The sequence below is a fragment of the Alexandromys fortis genome, unplaced genomic scaffold, assembly GCF_014885135.2.
Source record: "Alexandromys fortis isolate MF-2015 unplaced genomic scaffold, M_Fortis_MF-2015_v1.1 scaffold_127, whole genome shotgun sequence".
NCBI classification, from domain to species: Eukaryota; Metazoa; Chordata; class Mammalia; order Rodentia; family Cricetidae; genus Alexandromys; species Alexandromys fortis.
Genome location: NW_026068006.1, coordinates 543,546 through 566,819, shown reverse-complemented (window position 1 = coordinate 566,819; position 23,274 = coordinate 543,546). Strand labels below are relative to the sequence as shown.

General features: G+C 41.3%; 1 protein-coding gene across 2 annotated transcripts in view; it reads right to left on the bottom strand.

Moving 5' to 3' along the window:
* Ttc29 (tetratricopeptide repeat domain 29) overlaps positions 1 to 23,274 on the bottom strand; it is a 183,190-nt gene that overhangs the window by 151,690 nt on the left and 8,226 nt on the right. The gene's annotated exons all lie outside the window — the stretch shown is intronic.

Below are 23,274 nucleotides of genomic sequence, written 5' to 3'. Positions count from 1 at the left end.
CTACCCCAGATCCACACCAACTTAGTCAATCATGCTTCTTAATTGTACACTAAATATCTACATAATCTTTTACAGGTAAGACAAAATAAATGACTTGATAATGCAATTCATAATAAGTAGATAAGCAAATCAAAATTCACTTTCTAGCTCTGCACTGGAAAGCTGAGGAAGGAGATTTACTCGTTTAAGTTCAACATGGACAACACAATATGAGCCTGTCTCAAAAGATAAAAGCCAATTAAAACCTCCCCAAATGTACTTCATGATTCATCTGCAGGGATAAAGAGACAGATGATTTTCCCATGTGTTTATTCAGCAAATCCCCATCAGTTTCTTATGATGAGCTATTTCCTTCTTTTCCATTGTCTTGTGTGGGTGTGACGTGCATGTGTGTTTGCATGCGTGCTGTTTGCATGTGTAGGCACAAATTCACGTGTGTGCTGAGGATGACGTCAGGAGTCATCCGTGATTCTTTTGAGCCTTAGTCTTTGAGGCCGTCTCTAAGTCGAGCCCAGGCCTCACAGATGCAGCCCATTTGCTCTGCAGATTCTGAACCAAAGACTGGCTGATACACTCGCCTGAGGCGGAGCCGTCATGACGTGACTTCTTCGTGTTCCATTTCCTTCCTGTGTAAAAGTCAGCACTAACCATATTGCACGGCTCTTCTAGGACCTGTGCGGTGAAGTACGTGCAAACACGTGGGAAACACAAACCCAGGATGCTGGCTCTCGCCTCTTAGCTACGCCTTGGATTCACCTATGGAGGTTCAAAAACAAAACAGCGCAAGCTCCACCCACCAAGACTACTAACTGCGGAGGAGGAGCCTGGCTCTCGGCCCTGTTAACAGGGGTAACTGCAGAACCTGGCCCTGGTCCGTGCTAACACAGGTAACTGCAGAGCCTGGCCCTGGTCCGTGCTAACACAGGTAACTGCAGAGCGTTGTTATTGCTGCGCTGGACTTGGAATGTGGAGTACTGAGTGTGCTAGGCAGGCACTTTACCACTGAGCTCCACCCCGTACACACGACTGCATTTGAGAAGTGTCTAGGAGTCCCGGATGAGCTTGAACTGTGGTCCCTTCCATCTGACCGCCAGATTACTATAGAGTTTGCTGATGTAGAGAATGGAGAAACCATCTTTCTAAGCCAAAAGATCAAGAGCCATCATGTGATAGGAGATTAAGACACTCGGCATGGGGCAGAGAAGAGCAGCACGGGATTTCTTTTCCCTGTCCTGTCCTCTGATCCGGTGAGAAGAGCACGGGATGGAAGGGTTAACGGTGAGGCTGTGAACGGGAACGGGCCAGGTCCTCCTTCCCTTCCCTCTCTCCCTCAAACAGTACACTGGAAATGGAATTCAACTTCTTGCAACATCCAGCAAACCAAGATGGCAGCAACTGTACCCATCTCTCTCATGGGATGCTTTGAAGGTACAAAGCTGACCATGGTCTCCTTGTCCCCCTCCACTCCCAGGACAGTGCATGGGGAAATGACCAACCATCAGGACATTGGCCATCAGCTGAAGGCAGCTGGCCCCTTAATTTCTCAAGGCTCTAAACTAATATGGGAGGAGTGCCATATCATTCCGGGAGCTCTGTGTACCATCCCTAACTCAGTTCCCGGAGAGGGTTACCATTCCTGCCACCATATTTTCAAATGGTGGCAAGGTGTGTATGCAGAAAGACTTTAGGCATACAAACCATAGAGGCTGCTCACAGGTACAGCCATGACACAGGGAACACTGGAAAGGTCTGGTGGCTCAGGCTAGCTCATCTGAAGAGCGGATGGAGCAAAACTTGGTCAGGTGCACCAGAGATGGTCATCCCTGCAGGAACCCCAGGTCAGGAATACATTCAGTCAGAGAATTTACCTCCCAGGGTCTTAGAAAATCAAAGCTCCTAATTGCTGCTATTGCCACACAGCCAAAGGTCTTGTTGAGTGGCCTGGTGAATTCAAGGTGAGGTCTCTAGGATTCTCTTGTTGTTTGTCCCCAGCTGAGCACTCTCAGGCCGCCACAAGCCCAGCCTGCCTGTTCGCTGTTACTTTACCCAAGAGCAGAAAGGAGAATGCCGTGTGGCGTGGCTGTGCCTTTCCTTACCAGGAAAACAAAAGCATTCTTGAGAAGAGCAAATCCCTGTTTGTGTCTCATTGGTCAGAACTGTGTCAGATGCTACCCTGTTAAGATTCAGGGAGTTTGCCTCAGCTTGGGCATCCTGCTAGAGCAAGGAAGAGTGGGGACTGGGAAGTTAAATGCAGCAATAGGTGCAAGGCCCCCGATCAAGGCCTGGAAGCATACACTGTCACAGCCTGTCACTCACTTGCCCAGGTTGCCAGATAAGATCCAGTTCAAATTGAATGCCAGAAAACAATAAATGATTTTTAAAAAGTATTAGAATGACCTAGATATTGCATCAGATATATTTAGACTAAAAGGTAACTTTCTGAGTTACCTTTTATATAAAACAGAACCTTCATATACTTATGCTTGCTGGACCAGTAATTTTATTCCCCTTTGAATCTCACAGTGCAATGTTTTTTTTTCCATTATGGGGGCATAGAATGGGGGAGGGAGTGACTTTTGCATTTTGTACAATCTAAGAGATCACTGGACTGGTCTGGCTTCTTCTGAGTGACAAGATTTGACACCAGGGAGGATTAAGTCTCAGGGCCAGAAATTAAAATGAGATTCTAAAAATATAAAGACTTTCAATTTAGTAGTCCCGAGAAGGGATGGAGGAGGCTAAGCCTGGAAGCAGAGAGGAGAGGAAGATTGCTGGTCATGAGCAAGGAAGGCTGTGGGGCTGGAGCCAGGCAGTGGTGGTGGACGGTCAGGAGAAGTTGTAAATAGGATCACCTGCGAGCACACACCCATCGCTTTTCCCTGGGACACCCTAGACAAATCAGCCAATCAGGCATCCTGAATCTTAGAAATCCCTCACCCCTACCAGTGCTATTATAAAAACCCCAACCGCAACTGAGCTCGGGGCTCTCCATCACTCAGAGAGTCCAAGTTTGCAAACTTGTATGAGAATAAAGGCTTTTTGATTTTACAGAAAGGACTCGATCCCCTAGTTGGTTTTGGGGGAACTTTGTGATCTGTGTATAACAGTTACCAAAATCCTTGCAATATGGTCTTTTTCACTTAATTTAGTCAAGATGAGTTGCTGCTCCCTCTGGGGCCAAACTGTGAAAGCTTCGGAAGGCTGGGCTGAGGTTGTTTCAGTTCTCAGTCTCCAAACATCCACAATATAGAATTAATATCCATTTCAAAAACGTCTATTGTTTAAATTTCCATTCTTAACAAAGACATTTCAAAAGACAATATTTCAATGTGTTTATATTGAATATATCTATGCTTACATCATTTCCATATTGCACATTTTTACATCTGTGCATACATATACACCGCGAAATAAGCCTGATTATTAATACTTAAGATAAAGAAAAAACAGTAATGCCAACTTACTAAGTAGACTCCTATTCAAACTTTCATAGCTGATGTAAGTTATTTACCTGCCCCAAATCTTTATTTCCTCAAATGACTTGGCTGCCTGAAAGTAAAAATGTATGTCACTTCTCATCTGTATATTTGAAATTTCCAGGTTTCCTTTTTCTTTTCTTTCATTTTTTTTGTTTGTTTTTAAGGCAGGGTTTGTCTGTGTAGCCCTGACTGTCCAGGAACTTGCTCTGTAGACCACACTGGTCTGGAACTCACAGAGCTCTTTCTGCCTCTGCTGGGATTAAAGGAATGTTCACCACCATGCTGAGGTTTACTGTTTCTTATTAGAGAACTATAAGCAAAGTTCACTTCTCTCATGGAAATATTTTTTTAATATAAAGACAATAGAGTTTTGTCATTTTGATCATTTTTTCTTTGTCCCTATCTGTTTTACTCCTTAATTTCAGTGACACACAAAATAATTAAAAATATTGGTCTAAACTAAAATATGCTACTTTCAGGCATCAGAAAAGCACTTTGTGCAGGAGAAATGAGGAATCCTGGAGATGTCATGAAGGTATGTCATTTTCCATCAGTGCTGCTGCTGCAACCAATCTACTGCTGTTTCAGCCAGAAACTAATCTCAGCTCAGCAGTTACTGGCCAGCTTCTCAGACAAGTCCTGCTGCACCCTCCTCCCACCAATGCCACCAAATGTAGTTTTTAATTAATCTCTATTATTCCATTTATGAATAAGACTCGGGAGTGAGAGGCTGGGGTGAAAACCTACAAGCTCACCAAGGTTGAGTAGCAAGCAGCTGACCTTCCCTCTTCACGAACATCTCCGAAAAAGAGCCTCCCTTCTGCTCCACCAAACCAAAAATGACTGCCACACTCAAAGTCCCTCCTACTACTTCCTCCGTGTCTCTGTCTTCCAGACTCCCTCTGACTCTCTATGATTACTTTCTGTCAACTAGCTGCAGGTTCCGACTTCTGATCCAAGGTGATTTTATTTAATTAACACAAGTAACAAACTAGGGGTTCACAGTGTGATGAAATATCCCGCAACATAGGGATTTAATATCATGGAATTTGAGGCGAATTGCTCACAGAAAACAAATGTCATGGAAATAAAAGTGGGGATATTCATGAACACACCAACCATCTATATAAAATCTGGGATTCTATCACTGCAGGTACAGAAGACTTCCAGGGCATATGGGCTAGTATTTACACCAAGTGAACAAAAGCTAGAGCGTCATCTGAGGAGGGAACCTCAGTGGAGAAAATGCCACCATAACGTGGTACTATGGGCAAACCTGTAGGGCATCTTTTTAGTTAGCGATTAATGTAGGAGGGCCCAGCCCATTATGGTTGCTGTCACCCCTGGGCTGGTGGGCTTGGGAAGCAAGCTAAACAAGCTATGGAGAGCAAGCCAGTAAGCAGCACCCCTCCATGGCTTCTGCTTCAGTTCCTGCCTCCAGGTTCCCTCCACTCCCATTTGAGTTTTTGCCTTCAATGATGAACTGTGATGTGGGGAGAAAGACAAATAAGCCCGTCTTACCTAGGATGCTTTTGGTCATGATGTTTTCTCATAGCAATAGAAACCCTGACTAATACACCGGATGGGAGCTGCAGATGGAGAATGGATTTTAAAACAGAATTGAATCTAGTTTTATCTACATGGGATAAAAGTTAAAAGTAACACTCAATGGCAGTCTGGTGAACTATTCTAATTTACAGAAAGAATCCTTTAAAATCTCTATGCTGCCCAAAGTCACAGAAGCCTGTAGGTGGAAGAGTTGAGATTCGCACGCACTTCTGCTTCCCAATTCGTAACTTTTCCCACTTCCCCACGGTGCTGACAATTACACAAATTATTTTATGTTCTTCCTCCTCTCTACAGTGTTCTGCTTATTTGCGTTGTTTATTTAAAAGTGACATAGCCTGACAGCTATGACGCAATCTCCAGTTTGAATGATGCTCTCTTTATCAGAGCTAATCCGTGTTCGGGCTGGGCCAGGGAAAGTGACCAGGAGTCATTCTGTGACTCTCCAGAGGATCCTCCTTAAACCGAGGGGCTGGCAGGTGATAGTGCCCGTGACAAATGGATTAGATAGCTGTGAGTCTCATTAGAGGGTATAAAGGCAGCACACAGGCAAACAGCTAAAAAGAATGAAAACCTCACCATTCTACACATGGAAAAGGTCAAGAGACGAAACAGACAGGCTTGGTAACATCCTTTATTCTCTGTGCAGGTGAACATGCGTCAACTGAAGGTGCACTTTCAAAATCTAAGCATTATCGCCTCTAAATATCTGGGGAATGAATGTAATGCCTTTCTTTAAGGGGTGGACTGGAGTGGATGCTACCAGAGTAAACCTTCACGTTCAAAGATTTCAAACACAGTTTCTAAAAAACCATATTTTAAAACAAGATCATAATTTTTTATTTAATCTGACAAAGATAAACTCAAAATACCTGTTAGAGCTCATCAAAAGTCAGGATAATACTTTTATTCCATTAAGCTAATATTTATAAGCCACTGGTGGGTTATCTGTGTCAGTTTTAACACTTTTACACTCATATCGGAGGGATAAATGTTACTGGAATCACCTGCGGTATAATTATATTACTTAATGAATACTGAAACAGCTTCAGTTAGTATAATTTCCATAAAATAAAGTGAAACACTATTTTCTTACTCCTGCTTTTCAATGTAGGTAAATATCACACACGATAAAAATGAAAAAAAAAAAAAAACTTATTTCCCCGGCGTAGACACGCTGATCCAACCACAGTCAGCGCTTCGGGTCAGTTCAAATACTGTTTTTTTTTTTTCCAAAATTTTCTTCAAAAGCTAAAACAAAGAAACACTGTTTGAACACTTTTTTTTTCCAAAAATTTCTCCAAAGCTAAAACAAACACCCAAACAAAAACACCATGAAGAATTTCTCTATAAACACACAAAGCTATCAAAAAGAGACAAAAAAAATCCCACAGCACTTAGAATTACTTTATTTAAAAAATAGATGGAATTTCTGTGAACAATGAGGCTTTCATTATATAAACGTCAGTGTTCAATACTCCTTAGTCCCAGTGGTGACCAGTGCCGACCGAGAACATCCTCTCTGTATAATCTACACTGGGGAGTGACACACGGAGGGACCTAACACTTTCAGTACTTTTATTTTATTTCCCATGTACTTCCAAATATAATTAGAAATAGAGTTTTAATATTAAAAAGAAGAAAAACAAAATCCCTTGCTTTCCCAAGTGCAAGCACTCCCGATGAGTTGACTGGTCTCTGGGGGCATCTACTGGAAATTTAGCAAACTGCAGTCATGTAAACCTGATAACTTTGATTCTCCATCTTAATGCAAAAATTATTTTAATTGAAATGCAAACAAGGTGTCACACAAATAATATAACTGTAAAGTTATGCAGGGCATTCTACCTCATCCAGCTCTCGAGAACAAAGCCCAAAGCTGTCTGTGGGATCAGTGAACAATACTCCCTTGCTTCAGACGTACACTGACGAGGTGGCACCTCACGTCACTCTGTTCAAACCTTTCCGCTCTCATTGGGGAAGAATTAGGGTGCTGATTCAGCCACAAACACCCCACACTTAATAAGGATTTTCTATTCACCTAAGAAAAACGGAAATACGTTCCAACTGAGATGGTTTCCCTGAAACCAACATTGTGTTGTGGGACATCCACTAATTACAGATAGCCAATGCCGTTTATTTTCTATACGATTAAATCTGGTCATTTTACGTTAAAACTTTTTATTATGACTGGTCATTACAGTTAGAATTGCTCATTAGGATTAACACGGCTCATTTTCCCTGACATTTCAACACCTGGAGAACTATGCACAAGTGATGGACATGATGTTATCACAGAGCTTATGGATATTTTACACAAATACTTCAACAAAGAAATTCTCATATTGTTTTTCTTATGTCTACTCATATGATAAGAATTTTCACGGCATAATCAAGATCACCATCTTGATTCATTATGAAATTTAAGGGTATATATTTAAAAGAAAGTTTTCAAAATAATTTTGGATGTACAGGTATTGTGCTATAATTGTAGCATTATAGATTTTATATGCTGTTGTAATATTGTGTAAAATGTTCCTTATAAAATCTCATTAGACTCACTACCCAAGTAAGTATGGTATCATCCATTATGTAGGCTTTAAAAAATGAAAATAAAGATATAGTCAGCAGTTAGAATGTACATATTAATATAAGAAGATATTCCATTTCTATTTAGATTTAGATTCAATTAAGTATCTAAATTAACTTCTTAATTTAAAAATAAAATCTACCATATGACTGAGTAGAATTGTTATGAAATTGTCTTAACAACTATAAATTTATTAATCTGAATCTTTGGGAAAACTATTATACATGCAAGTTTTGCTCTATAATTTTGGAAATACAAATTCATATCTATTAACAAAGCAGAAAGTACAAACTTTCAATGTTTTATGGCACTCATATGAATTTGAAAATATTTGAAAAATTTTATTTAACCCAAGCACAACTTTTCATTTTTTTCAAGATACCTAGTAATAATATTAACTCATTGTGGGACATTACTAATGTAATTCTTTTGATGGATAACACATCTTAAACATGGCCAACAAAGTATTCTCTCAATAAGAATTCATTTCAAGATGAGTGACTTCATTTTAGACTACATAAAATATTTGTTTGCAAAACAAAACTTAAGTCACACATTCAACTGTTGGAACCGATGTTTGGCTCTCAGTGCAGCAGTGACTCTTGCAAGACCAGGGATGTTTATCAACCCAGCAGTATCCTGCCGGCCACAATTACTGGATATCACAAGATTTGGGATTTGTTTGGTTCAGTGGGCAGCCTAGGACCTCAGCCTTGGAATGGCTTTAAATAGTTCTCTTAATAATATAAATGCATTTTAATGTATAGATCAAGTTAAACGTGATTTCATTCAGTCAAGTCGCTGAAACACAGTGTATTATTTGGGCACGAATCAACAGCGCATCCACTGGGATAGCACAGCACCAACTAGGTATCCACAAAGCTGACACACACAATTTTAGCAGCATTACGGCTTTGCTGAAAAAACCTCAAACTTTAGCCACATTTTTAAAAAAGCTTTTTTTGGGAATTTTGATTTAAAAAATTAGAAGAAAACTCCTTCTGCGAGCTTCCAGTTGTATGTGGTCTAACTAGTTGCCGACCTTCCTGGGAAAGTCATACTCCCTTGCAGAAGAGCCCTGAACCGAATGCCATGTGTAAGAATTTTCCAGAGAACGAGGCTCAAGTCAGAAAGCAACGGAAGTCTGAACATCTTTGGGTATGGGGGAGCCTCGTGGATTCATGTTCTTTTTGTCCAAATTACACTGTAGTTTTCAACTCTTGGAAAGGCAACAGAAAACCAGTTTTTAAAGCATTTTTTTTTAGTGAGAAAAAGGAAATTTGAGCAGTATTATAAATTATTATATTATGTCCTAATAAAACATTGAATATGAATTAAAAATTAGTTTTATATGTCGCGACTGTGAACACACAGAAGTATTAACATTGCTGCAGCAGCCGACTATTTTTGCGTAAATTAATACGGTGATTTGTGTTAGCATAACCTCCCCAGGATATTGGAGCCATGCTTTTCTTAAAACGTAATTTGTTGTGTCTATCACAATTTTGAAATCATATTATTTGGGATTGTTTGTCTCAAAACGAACTAACAAAACCCACACACCTTCTTTATCCTGGTTCTCATCTTTATAAACGAAGCAGTTAATTTTTCACATGAATTGAGGGAAGTATGAGGTAATAGAAACAGAAAGCTGGAGGACACCTGACTCATCCCAGGGACCAACATTTGCCCTAAGACGAGGGCGGGCTTGCCGCGCTGTTTGCAAGAGTCTCACATGTTTGTGCCCGAGTTTGCTGAGTTCTGCAAATAAAATTCTGTTTCTTGCACTCTTGCTGGGAGTCATGAGTGTCTGTAGTTTGCACCTTCCCATTAAAAATGTATTGTATTTTTTGAAATTATTCACCCCGCCTTTTATCCAGATCAAGTCTTTGAAAGGAGGAAGTGGATACTAAATGGAATAATTCATGATTTCCCATTAAATATGAAACTTTCTTTTGCAGAGTTTAGAAAATGAAGTTCTACATAATGTACAAAAGTTGATTAGAACTTTTTCAACTCTTTTTTTTAACCTTTCATAGAAAACAACTACACAAGTGGGTTTTTTTTTTTTTTTTTGGAAAAGTAAACCAATCGATTCTTTACACCTACAGTTTTGTGCGAACTGTTCTCATGTTGCTGCCTCTAAACAGACACACATACTCAAACACACTTATGTACACTCACACACATACTCTCTCGCGTGCGAGCACGCGCATACACACACACGCACATCTATTTCTGTAGGCTATTTAAAAAGCATGAAAATGTTGACAGGAAATGTCATGTAAATGAAGTTATGGGTATGACAAGTATTGAGGAGAAATGAAACACCCTTAAAACACAAAAGGAAAACTACATAATTTAAAATAAAAACAAAACATTATTTATACTCTTTAATATAAAATAAATAGCAAAATCGGGATTCTGATTTCTCATATTTTGACAGTTTTGGCGAGGTGATGACATTTGTCATGAAAACAAAAACGTCAGCTCATCCGTCTCCTCTCAGTTCCCGCCCTGCCTTCTACGTCCCCCTTAGCCACACCACTGATCCCTCCTTTATCTTCCTTTCCCTTTTTTAAAAAATTAAGTTCATTTAAAAAAGGAAGAAAGCCTGTGGTGAATTAACTAAAGAGAGCGTTAGATCCAAGGGCAGCGCTGAACTCGGTTTCCTGGGTTCTAATGTTTCTACCACAGCAATGGCCCAGCTCTCCGGTAAGAGCCTGTTAACTTTCTCCCACACAGAAAACAAGTTGAGAATCTGTTTTCCCTGTCCCACTTGCGATAAGTACAAATTTATAAGGCATATGAAGAAATCTTTCATATTTCACGCTTTTTAGTTATCATTGCAAAGAGACAGGTACCACACAGATGAATAGAGAAACGAAGATTTCTCACAGACTGGCTGTGTGCATGGAGGATCAAACTTCCAAAAAATGGTAAAAACTACACTAATAAGAATCATATAACTTGATCATTCTGATGCTTTGGCAAGATAGCATCTAGGAATCAATAACTCATCCAAGCATCATATCATTCTTATCGCAGCTTTCATAAACATTTAGGAAACATCACTAGTTAGGACTAGCAACATTGAAAATCAAATAATGGATTAGTAAGACTATTGTAAAACAAGAAGGTGGTATTTTTGAGAATACAGAACAGTCTGAATAGATAGGTGCTGGGCAGACAGTGAGCACCTCTTTCTTCCTGTTCCCCACAACAGTGAGAATGCCACAGGAGGAAAGCTTGCAGCATTTGTGGCATTCGCAGCATTTACAGCATTCGCAGCATTTGCAGTATTTGCAGCATTTGTGGCATTTGCAGCATTTGTGGCATTTGCAGCATTTGCAGCATTTGCGGCATTTACAGCATTTGTGGCATTTGCAGCATTTGCAGTATTATCAATTGTACACAAAACAGAATTCAAGCAGAAAAATAAGAGACTTATAAATTCAGAGAGTTATAAATAGATTGATTATTGAGAAATGCTGCAGTTAGAGAAAAATGCACCTGATGCCATAGCTTCAAAGAGTAGAAAATCAACAGCGATGCATTCTTTCTCGGAAACTTAGAGATTCCATGGCTGCCACACGCCTGGGCTGATGGCAACAACAGACTCAGCTGGCGACCAGACCCCAATTGCAAATATAGAATGTGGATTAATTTCTCAAGTGTACAAGAATTTTTCATAAAAACCCACCATGTGCTAGGTACACTGGGAATTTTGTAAATGGATAATGTGAACAGTATATCTTCCAAGCCAAGGCTCCCTCCTCAACTGCTTATTCCCACTGAACGAAAGGAAGAAAGCAAACAGCAACATCCATTCACCCACAAATGCAGAAATGTAACTCTAATTTATTCACTGCTTCAAAGTGAAACCCTTTATGTAAATTTAAAATATTTTGGATCTTAAAGATACGCAAACATCACATCCCTGAGAAGGCAGCGTCCTCCCGAAGAGACAGCCAGGAGCAGCTGTTCTGAGTGAGGAAGGAGCTCTCGGCTCAGGATGACAGGGAAACCCTGACGAAATAGACACAGTAACATAAGCCCAAAGAAAAAGCAAGAGAGAAAACATCACGAGTAAAATGGAAACTAATAAAAGAGGGGGAGGCACGGGGGTCTCACAAAACAAACAACTGCTTACAGAAAAAGACAAAGAAGTTGCTTCACATCGTATGGAGAAGGAAACCGTAGCAGGAGCACAGAAGCAGATGTGCACAGCAGCAACACAACCCTGGTTACAGCAACAGCTATCGTTTACGGTGTGTTCAGATGACACTCACAACACTGGCCATAGAATTATCTGATTTATCTATAGAACTGTAGGGCAGGAAAAGAAAGATTGTAGGTTAACATGATTTAGATGAAAATGCATACATGCATGCACACACACACAGAGAAAGCAAATTAAACATATACCATGTAAGTAGTGTTTACCCAGAATTGAAAGATATAGTTCAGTATTTAAAAACCTAGTAACTTCATGATCACTTTAGCAAAATTTATGATCATCTCAGAAAAAAAAAAAACTGATGAGCAAGCAAACACACACACACACGTGACTACCAGGAAATTATTTAGTAATATTAAAAACCCATAATGTTTAAGAAAAGTAGAAATTAAGGAAACTTTTGTTGGCAATATGTATCTATAGAAATACACTGAAAAACCCTTGACATTTTCAGTCCATCAGAATATTCTCGCCAGGTATGCGAAGGCACGCTGCCGTTACTGTATCCACTTAACACTGCACAAAAGCAGAGTTCTTGTTAGTGTGGGGGCTCAAGAATTTAATGATGACATTTAAATCTGGTGAAATCCTCACTGGAAATCCAATGAGATTTTCCTGACTCTTGACAAGATAACTTTAAAATCCATACAAAATAGCCATATTCAGGAAAAGCATTTAGAACAAAGAGGTGCACTGTCTGCAACCATACCGACGAAGAGGGCTGTGCATTGCTGCCAGGAAAGGCAAATAAATTAGAAGCACGGAACACATATGCTCACGGATGTGGGAGGCATAAGAATGTAAACGTGGGAACTTGACATTTAATCAGTTTGGGGAAAGACTTGGGGGCAACTGATTCATTTGCAGATTTTGAAGCCTATTTCTTAACAGTCTTGTACATATATGCAACATACATCGCACATGTTGTATTCCCACTCTGCATTTTACTTCACACATGACATCTGCTTTCTAATCATCTTTCTGTTGCTATGATACATGCATGATAGGTTTGGAGCAATGCCATCCCCACGTCTTTCGGCATGTGATTCTAGCTCTTCTGATAGTAACCCTAATGACATGTATTTTGAGCTTCTGTATTTGGAATTGTTTCTTGGCTTGAATAGTCATCTTTTCCTTGAATTCTGTGTCCTCCCATTCTACTAGTATGTCCATTTATGAGGAAGAGGGGTATCTAGAAAGAATGTGTGTAGCTGTGTGTGTGTCTGCCTTGTGTGCATGTGTGTATGTGTGTCTCTATGTGTGCATGCATGTGTATCTGTGTGCATGTGTGTTTCTATCTCTCTGTGTGTGTGTCTGTGTGTGCACTCATGCATGTGCTGTGTGTGCGCATATGTCTCTCTGTGTGTGTGTGTCTGTGAGCACGTGCATGGATGCTGTCAGCTTTGGCATCATATGTGAACATTCTGATGTTGCCCGGCTGTAGCATCCTGCAATCTGGAAAACTCCTTTCTCATTCTTGACTCAGACTCTTTTGTAGATAAAAGTAGGAATCTGATCTTGGTGTTAGCTCCTTCCCTTGCTCAGTAGGGAAAGCCTCTCCTCTTTACATGTGATATTCTGCAATTTCATGAGAACATATTTAAGTGATTTAAAAAAAACACATTTTTCTTTCCTTTCTCATTGCATTGATACCATGTTTCAGTTTTAATATGTGTCCACATTCTCAAGTCTAAGTCAAACCAAAAAAAAAAAAAAACAAGACTTGAAAGTTGGCATATAGTATTTCCTATTTTTTCTTTTTTTCTTTTTTTTTATTTTCAAGACAGGGTTTCTCTGTAGCTTTTTGGTTGCTGTCCTGGAACTAGCTCTTGTAGACCAGGCTGGCCTCGAACTCCCAGAGATCCGCCTGCCTCTGCCTCCCGAGTGCTGGGATTAAAGGCATGCGCCACCACCGCCAGGCCCTATTTTTTCTTAATAGTCGGATTAAAGATTATTTATTTCTTCACAAAAAAAAAAAACCAGCCAAAAATTCCATTTATTTTCTCAATGGTTTTCTGCTCTCATTTTAATATTTCTTTCAGGTGTTAGCATTGAATCTATGTTTTATTTTTATAAAAAGGAAGTTCAGAGTATCCACCGCAGAAGACAAAATAACAAAGCATTTCAGAATACACAGCAAACAAAAGAAAAGGGAAAAAAACGGCATTTCAAGCTGTACATAATATAGATGATGTGGCGCTTAGCACGGGAATGCTTATGTATAAAATGTATAAATACATAAAAGGAGAGGAGCAAAGGGAGGAAGGACAGAGGGAGGGAGAGAGGAATGCAGAAGGGTTGGTGAGTGGGTGCAGTGTCTAGTGCCATCCTGTGGGTTCTGGAAGGGTCTGGAATCTGACCTAATTCGTATCATCCATTTTCTCCCAAGCTTAGCTCCCCTTGCCTTTTTGATGCTTGCTTGTTGCCGAGTATCTCTTTGTATGCACACACAGAGTGCCCATTGCCGAGTGTCTCCCTGTCCGTGTACACACAGTGCCCATTGCCGAGTGTCTCTTTGTATGTACACACACAGTGCCCATTGCCGAGTGTCTCCCTGTCCGTGTACATACAGTGCTTATAGATACTTAAAATAAAAGTTTAAAAGCCCTGCCACACAGAGTATTTCATGCTTCCTTTGATGAATCAGCATAACCCTTATAGACATCCTAGGAGACCCTTTCTATCACTTTACCTATTTTTCCACATGAAGAGGCTGAGTTAGAGGAGATTAAGTGAGTTATCCAAATCCAGCCAGTTCTTTGTGAGTGTAGAGCCGGAAGTTAGTCCTGCATCCGGGTTTAATGTCTATCCTCTGCTCCAGTAAGCCTCTCACTGAACACACGCACTCTTTCCTATTCTATTTTACAAACTCTCAGTTTAGTTTTAAAATGCTATCAGTGGTCCTCAAACTAATGGGTCACAATATATAGTTTATTAAGTAGTAACACTCAGGGAAATAAAGTCCATGTTTCTGGTGGTCCACAGCTATTCAGAAAGCAACAACAAGAGCTTGGAGTTCTACTGTGTGGGTGAGAGTGGGGGCAAAGGAGGCCTCACAGTGAGAAACCAGCAGACCAAGGAGGAGGAGGAGGAAAAGAAAGAGCTTCTCAGGTCATGAGGGAGGAGAGGGAATGGAAGGCGGTCCAGGCACAGCACAGGTACCAGGCTCACAGAGTCCCCACCGCCTGCGAGCCTGGGCTGTCATTGGCCCCATAGGTGCACAAATAAACAAAGCATTGCCTCCATCCTGACAGAGCGTGGAGGAGGAGGCAGAACGGCAGCGACAGTGCATTGGAAGTGCTGCGGTGATGGGAGGAGGGCACAGACAAGCAGCAAGTTTACCTGATGCCACCGAGCCACTCAATGACACAAAGGGACCACGAAGTCTAGGGCAAGTATGGCAGTGCCCTCGGGATGGAAGATGAGAAGGAAGAGCACTTAGTAAAGACCTGGGTAGCTTCCGAGTCAGGGTGGCATCAAGGAACAAAGGTGGATCACAGAGCTGGAACCAGGATTCAAGTTCAGCTCTGGTCCTGATTACCTGGGTGACCTTGGTCAAGTAACTTCATACTTTTATTCTTGGTTATAGACGGAACTGACAGACATTTCTCCTAGGATTAAAAGGACGAGTACAGACGACACACGTGAAACGGACCCCAATATTTCAAGTGCTCCCCACAGCGGTTATTTTACAGCAGCGATTTCAGAGTGGGAACGGAAGGGCATAGCAGGACAGAGTGGGAACGGAAGGGCTTAGCAGGAACGTGCAGGATATGCTGGGGAACAGCGGCCTGACGTGAAGGGCATTTATTAAGTGTCTACTGTGTGCTGCACTTTGTTGGAGGAACAGAGGAACGGGGACTCGGCTGGGAGGAAGACATTGCCCCAGCTGCTCAGGTGTGGTCAGCAGAGTCATTGTCTCTTTCTGCCTTCCCTCACCCCTACATCCATCCTCCCACCATCTCCCATCAGCTCATCATCTGTTTCTCCTCTCTTCACCCTTGCATTCATCCTCCCACCATCTCCTTTAACTCACCCTGCTCAGGCCACTCTCAGCTCTTACCTGGGACCGCTCCACAGAAAGACATGTGCGGAGCAGAGCAGTCTTGAGCTCACACTAGAATGAGGCATCACCTCCTTGCATCACCTCCTTGTAGAAAATACACCAAAAATTTCCTAACAGATTTAGGATAAAGGTTAGTCTCCTCAGAAGTTATTCTGAGGCAGGAACATCTGATCCCTCAAGAACATTTTGCATGGAATGAGGAAAGAAAAAAACTACACAAAAGAAATTTGAAAAAATTCTTTCTCATTGATTACCTAAGAATTTTGGAAGATACTTTGGTGATTAATTAGTCAATTAATAAATGACTAAATGCATATATAATTCATTAGTTTTAATTAATTCAAGAACATTTTATTAGATTTAATTAATTTAGGGGCTGGGGCAACATTGGTTAATTTCCAAACAATAAAAGTCATACATACCAAAAGTTAAAGCAGAACAAATACTAACAAGAGAAGGTATGATTGCAGTCTTCTGAAATGTGCCACCCTTTCCTGTCTCGGGGAGGGGACCCGAAGGCCAGCAAAGCGGTGCACTACTACTGACTCTTGACTTCATGAGCATGGGACGCGAGGAGGCCGGAGGAGGCTCCGGTGCCCTTCCTTTCCCGCCCCCCCCCTTGCAGTGGGGGCTAATCCCTTGGGTGGGTTCTGTGAATTGATATCTCATTATTCAGCTTCTCTCTCGTTGGCTTTGATCATCTAACTGGAAAAACACAAACAAGTCTATTCAATTAAAACCCCTCCAATTTCAAGTAATTTCTGAGTTGACTGCCTTGGCCCAATGACAGGTTTGCACTCTTCTTGAGGGTGACGTACATGAGTCTTTTCTAGATTTTAAAATGTTGGTTAGCCTAACTCTCATACCTGAATTAGTGGGGTACCCCTGTCTGCCTTACAAGAAAAGGACTACTGAATTTTGCCTGGGTATGTGGCTCATAAAGAAGAAAAGGATGTGTTTTTCTATTCCTGGCTTTCCTGGATGTGTTTAATTTTAAGATATTTGTTAACCTAAAGAAAATGGTCAAAATTTATTGTATGATTTTTGAGTGATATACAGAAAATTAATATTATCAGTTAAACACAAGTCTGAAGATACATATTTACGTAGAGACCAATATATACATATTTACAAACATGTACTTCACATGTGTGTATCTTGACAATTATCTTCCAGATGAAGGCTGTTGAACATTCCTAAATAATATAATTAAAAACCAAAAGAAATATATTGCCTTATTTTTCCTTTTCATCATTTCTCATAGTTAGAAATCAAACTTTTTTTTAACAAAAAGAATAACGTACTTTTTAAATGGACAGACAGAGACAGACAGACAGACACACACACACACAATCGCACTGGCTAGGAAAGACTCTCATGTAGCCATTTCTGTGGAGACCAAGTACACAGAAGCACCCTTGTGAGCCGACAGCCTGTGTTGCCTTAAGCACCGAGAAGTGCCATGCTTGGCCTAATAACATCCCTGCTTTCCAACATAAAAAACCAGTGGGGCGAATTGTGTGGGCCAGGAGAATGATATTTTTATAAGCACTGTGATGTCAATATTTTAGGGATTGTTTTTCAACCATGATAGAAATCTAAAATGTTCCGAATAGTTTTGAGTCTTCCTTGTTTTAATACTGACAGAATACAATATCAAAGACAAACCCTGCTTAACACCATGGTATCACCATTTACTTGGCAACTGACTTCCTTAGAAGTTTTAATTTGCTAACTGCCTTAGAGATCCTATTATCTTACAGAAGAGCGCTGTTTTAAAGGAAAACAAACTGATTTCACAAAAGAAATGAACAGGACAGAGGAGCACACCTGGAGGAGTCTAAACTCCCGCTGTATGCTCTGAACTGTTAAATCCGGACTAACATCTAGTTCACATCTAGAGCCTCTGGTCGTTATGCGAACCCCGGACCTGATTGGTGGGTAACGGGCAAACCCGGAAAGCCTGTCTAGATGGCTCTGAGATCCAGATGGAAGTCACCAAGTGAAAGGCTGATTTATTTGGCACCAACAGGAGTTACACCGCTCAGAATGAAGCAGGAAGCAGCTTTAAAACAATGTTTACTGCCCCCTCATTGAGCCTGGAGTTTACCAGTTGATCCGGACTGGCTGGCTAGGGAGCTCCAGGGATTCTCCCCTGCTGGGACTGCCGGTGCTTGGTGCCACATCTCCCTTTATCTGGGTGCTGGGGTTGCAAACTCAGGATCTCATGCTTGTGCACCAAGCCCCCTTACCAACCGAGCTGCCACCACAAACCTGCTGGTTATAGAAACGGACGTCCTCGCTGCCTTTCCTCCGACTCACAAATACGTAATGAGGCTCAGAGTCAGACACTCCCAAAGAAAGCCGCAGCTCAGAGAAGCACAGGGGTCTAAATCTACCTTCTTTGTCCACATGCTAGGGTTTGGGATTTGAAACAGAAAATAATACGGAGCATATTAACAATATCTGTCCTCAAATGATTTTTACTCATTTGTATCTTTACATACAAAAACTGCCCCCAGAGATTTTTATTTGTATCTATAGATGGCATTTTGTTACTTAGCTTCATAGGCAATTAAGACACGATAATAAGTGATATTTTAAGTGTTTTTAGAAAAGCCACACTGCATTCTGATAATATACATAAATAAAAATCCAAAGTGCTCCAAGGGTCCTGATTTACCCATTGTCAGCTATTAAAAGAGCAATATCAGTAAACCTATCACGCAGACTGGCATAATAAGGCTGAGTTGCTATCAAGTGCAAATGTGGGTTATTTTGAATAATGCACTATCTAAGATATAGATAAAAAGGCCCACTTAACAATTACTAAAGTAGAGGCTGGGGCAACAGCTCCGTGGTAAGAATGCTGGCTGCTCTTGTAGAGACTCCAGGTTCAGCTCCCAGCACCCACAACCCACAATGGGTGGCTCATAGCCACCTGCACCTCCAGCGTCTGGATCCAAAGCCACAGGCTCTCTTTGGGTCTCACAGGTGTCTGCCAACACATACTCACACACAGATAAACACAAATTAAAAAACATAAAGCTGGATATGATGGCGTGTGTGCCTTTAGAAATGGAGGCAGACAAGTCAAGAGTTCAAAGCCATGCTCAGCTTCAGAGTGTGTTCAAGGCCAGCTGGACTGTGAAAGGCCCAGCCTCAAGAGCTAGGATCCTGCCACTGAAGATACCACAACACCTTGCTCCTGAAGAGAGAATTTATTCCTGGTACTGCAAACCTAATTAAAAAATCATGGCTAAGGATACCTTAAGCCCTCAGGGTAAGCGTGATACTGTTGATTACCTAGATTGTCATGGTCCCAAATGACCTTCTAAATAGTTACAATTATCCCCATAGACCAAGGCCACTTTAATCGGAAAGGCTTCTCTTTGCAATAAATAGCAGTGAATGCAGGGGCTCCTGGCTGCTCAAGGTGCTGAGGATAAGTAACAGTTGAACGAGCAACACTGAAAAGACATTTATACTCTCGCTAAAGCCCGGGCAGCCTGAGATGGCAGATGATGGGGTAGAACAAACATAAGAGTCAGAGGATAGGAAGGGCCATGGCATTTTGTCTTCTAGGCGAGGCAAAGTTAGTCAACACAGTCATGACCCCACAGACGCTGTGCTGGCTTGCAATCGACCAGCACAGGACTGGGCCAATCAATAGTCACTCATGGAAGAATTTAAAGGAGTCTATCCTTTACCCATGGACTATTGGCAATAGGTGACTTCTAGGGAAAGAGATGTCACTGTCTTCAGTTGTGTGCCCACTGAGAAGCCACTAGGCTCCAGCTATATAGTTCTAGAGCCACGGCCACACATGATTCTGGGTAAACTCAGTAACTCTCAGACAAAACAGCAACAAAGCCACAAGAATAAGGAGGAGACTTTCAGGAATGAGGGAAAGGGTAAAATGGTGGAGGTTGAGTAGAGAGGGTTATAATAATTAGAATAACGTTATACATGTATGGTTTTCTCAAAGAGCAAGCTCAATAAAGATTTTTAAAAGCATACTGCAATTCCTTCTGTATGTATAGGTTAGATAAAGCCTGACTCCTTGCTATGAACCATTCTACCCATTCCAAAGCAAAATATGATTTCTCTAGTGACGGTTGTTCAATTACTCTGCTTGAGGACTTATTTAAACCACATTAGGAGGTGGGGAAGAGGTCCTAAGCATGGGCACATTCAGAGTGACACGCCACATGGTAAGAAGGAGCATCAGCAATGAAGCCACAGCACAAGGACAGATGCGGCCAAACCAAGGCCATAGTCAGAGAGGCCAGCCAAGCCACAGGCACACGCGGCTTCAGACCTGCTGAGTTTAAGTGAGTCACAGAAGTAGTGGAATGCTCTCTAGGAAATTTTAGAGAAAAGAGTGTCTAGATCAATTTTTTAAAAAAGTTTCACTAGGTTTGGTAGAGTAGGAAGAGCAACTAGAAGATTGTGCTGGAGACCTTGGCGACATGGGCAGTGAGATAATGGGGAGAAGTGCTGGGGCTTAGGGATATTTTACCTTGCTGCTGATGGGCATGGGGCATGGTAAAGGCTGCCTTGCAGGACAACTGTAGGAGACTCCCAGAGCAGACTGTGGGAGAGCAGTGTAAGAGAACCAAGACCCTAGTTTCAGGTTGCTGTAACTGTGTGATATGTATTTGTGTCTTCAGTAGACACACCAAGGAGGCATCTGGATGTAAGACTGGAGCCTGGAGAGCTCGGTGCTGGGAGCTATGACGTTGCTACTAGTGTTTATAGGTAATGCTGGGGCTGGTTGAGATGAAAGCTGGAGGAGCTGGCCTAGGGCAGAGCCCTTAGCTTCCTTCCCATTGAGAATCTGAAAACAGAGATGCAGTCATCAGAGGAGGCTGAGGTGATGTTGTCGGGAGGAATGTTATCCAACAAAATTTACCAGAAGCCACAAGAATGAACTGAGTGCCCTCAGTCGAACGCAGGGAGGGCGGCACTCAGGATGAGGACAGAGTTATCAGATGTGGCAGAGAGGAAGGATGCTAGAGGAAAAGGAGAGACGTTCATAAGGATAGCCACTACAAATGCATTGAAAAAATATTAAGATGATGCTTTTGCTTGCTGCAAAAGGCAGGGATGGGGATGTGAGAAAGCACTTGCAGGCCCAAAAGACCAGAAATACTAACGGAGGTTTGAACACTAGTGCCGTGGATTCAATGGAGAGGAAGAACTGAGTGGTGTGTACTGAAGGAGGAGTGGGAGGGAGAGAGACAGACAGAAGGATCAAGAAGTACTTAGAACAAGAGTGGGACCTCCCCACCCACCACAACCAGGAGAGCCACCGCGTAGCGTATGCATTTAGATGCGCGTAAGCTGCTGCATTTGGGGGCATGTGCAAGAGGTCATCTGGAAACAAGACAACACAGCATATTAGGAGATACTAAATCTAGTGTGTATCGAGTGTCATAGTGAGGAGACACAATGTTTTAGCATTCTGATGAAGAATAAGGCAGTAGAGGGAATTTGAGCTATGCCTTACATGGCATGGCATACCTGCTCTACCTGCTGCCACCGTGCTGGTTACCTGCACCTTATCAGTCCGATCGCTTTACTGTGCTATTCCTTGATAAGCTTCCTCCTTATTCCTTGATAAGCTTCCTCCTGCCATCTCTATTGTTTCTGCTTTATCCTTGGTCTCTAGGCTGCACTTCCCAGTGCACTGGCACTCATCCCTAACATATCTGTCTATTACACATAGGCCTTAATATCTCAAATCATGTTAAGACTTTGGGATAGGGTCAAGTATCTTACAGTAAAATGCCACTGTCTCTCCCGATGTGAAAAATCTCCTATTAGATATGAGGTAAGTATTTAGTACCTGCTTGTTGACCAATTTATCTTTTTAGAGTTGAATGGCTAATAAAACGCTTTATGTAGCAATTCCTCCGCTAATAGAATATGCACAATTCTTCTCGGCACCTGCTGGGCATTTCTGGGAGATGCTGCAATCATTCATCAATTTTCTCCTTTATGTGTTATTCAATTAGTTTGTCTAGGGTGCAGCCTGGAAGGAGTATCAATCAAGAGCGTAACTGCGAGTTGTGTGCAAGCTCTCTGCACACTAATGGTCTGCACCTAGTTCTAGCAGGAAAGGCTCCTGTGACTCACATGCAGGCTCAGCTTTGAGGAGGAGGCAATATGAGAGACTCAGAATGGCCCAGTGCTACTGTTTTCAGTAACACAGTGATGAATATGAAATCGATCTGTTATGTACTTAGTGAAAGAGTGATAGTGTTGCTAGAATTAGCCAAGAGTCATAAACATTGTCTATCTTGGACTCTCTTGGGTTGAACGGTTCTGCAAAGTGTTCATGCGCACACAATTTCTACTGTGTTGACTTTTACAAATTATATATATTTAATTCTTATTTTAATTCTTAACACTTAGGCACAACTAAGCTATTTGGACATAATTATACTTAAGTAAGTATGCAAGTATTACATATGTATATTTCTTAAAGTTAGTAACCACACTATCATACAATAATAACCTTTAATTTTGTTCAACAGGTTACCGAGGCAAGCTAATGAATTATCAATCCAAGTAACAATCAAACATCCCAATTGCACACAACACTCTTTAGAACAGCTTTGTTAACTATTGTAATTTTTAAAGTTATTTTTAGACAGTGTCTCAAGGTAGTCCAGGCAACCCTCCAATTCTCTAAGTAATAAAGGATAGACTTGAACTCCTGATCTTCCTGCCTTTGACTCCTGAGTGCTGGGATTTACAGGCATGGGTCTCCCACCATGCCTGCTTCACTTTGGCTGGGGATTGAACCAAGAGCTTCGTGCATGCTAGGCAAGTACTCTGTCAACCGAGCCATTCCCCCAGTCCAATTATTATAAATTTTTGTCATTCTATGCTGGAGTTATTGACAAGATGAGCTATTTTGTTTGTTTATGCAAGACACATGTTGGCCAAAGTCAAATCAAACATAATGGAATATATTAAGAGACAAAATTTTGTATTGTATGTAACCTATGACAAAACATTATTAGGCATATTTTTGATTGAATTTGCATTAAGCAATATGCTGGGAGAATCTTTTAAAAACAGTTGCATTAAGCATTACAGAAGAAATCTAGTGAATTCAGTGCAATGCATATAACCCTTTGGAGACGCCAATCTTCAGTCCTTGTGCCTAATAGCTAACCCTGGACATGAGTAACCTTAAGGCTCTCCAACTGTTCTTTAAGATTTCTATCTATCCCTCTAACATACACAGATTTTTTTTATACTGCTCTTCCTCCCATAGATTAGATTCTGGCTAGAGATAATAGCAGTGTTCATACTGTTC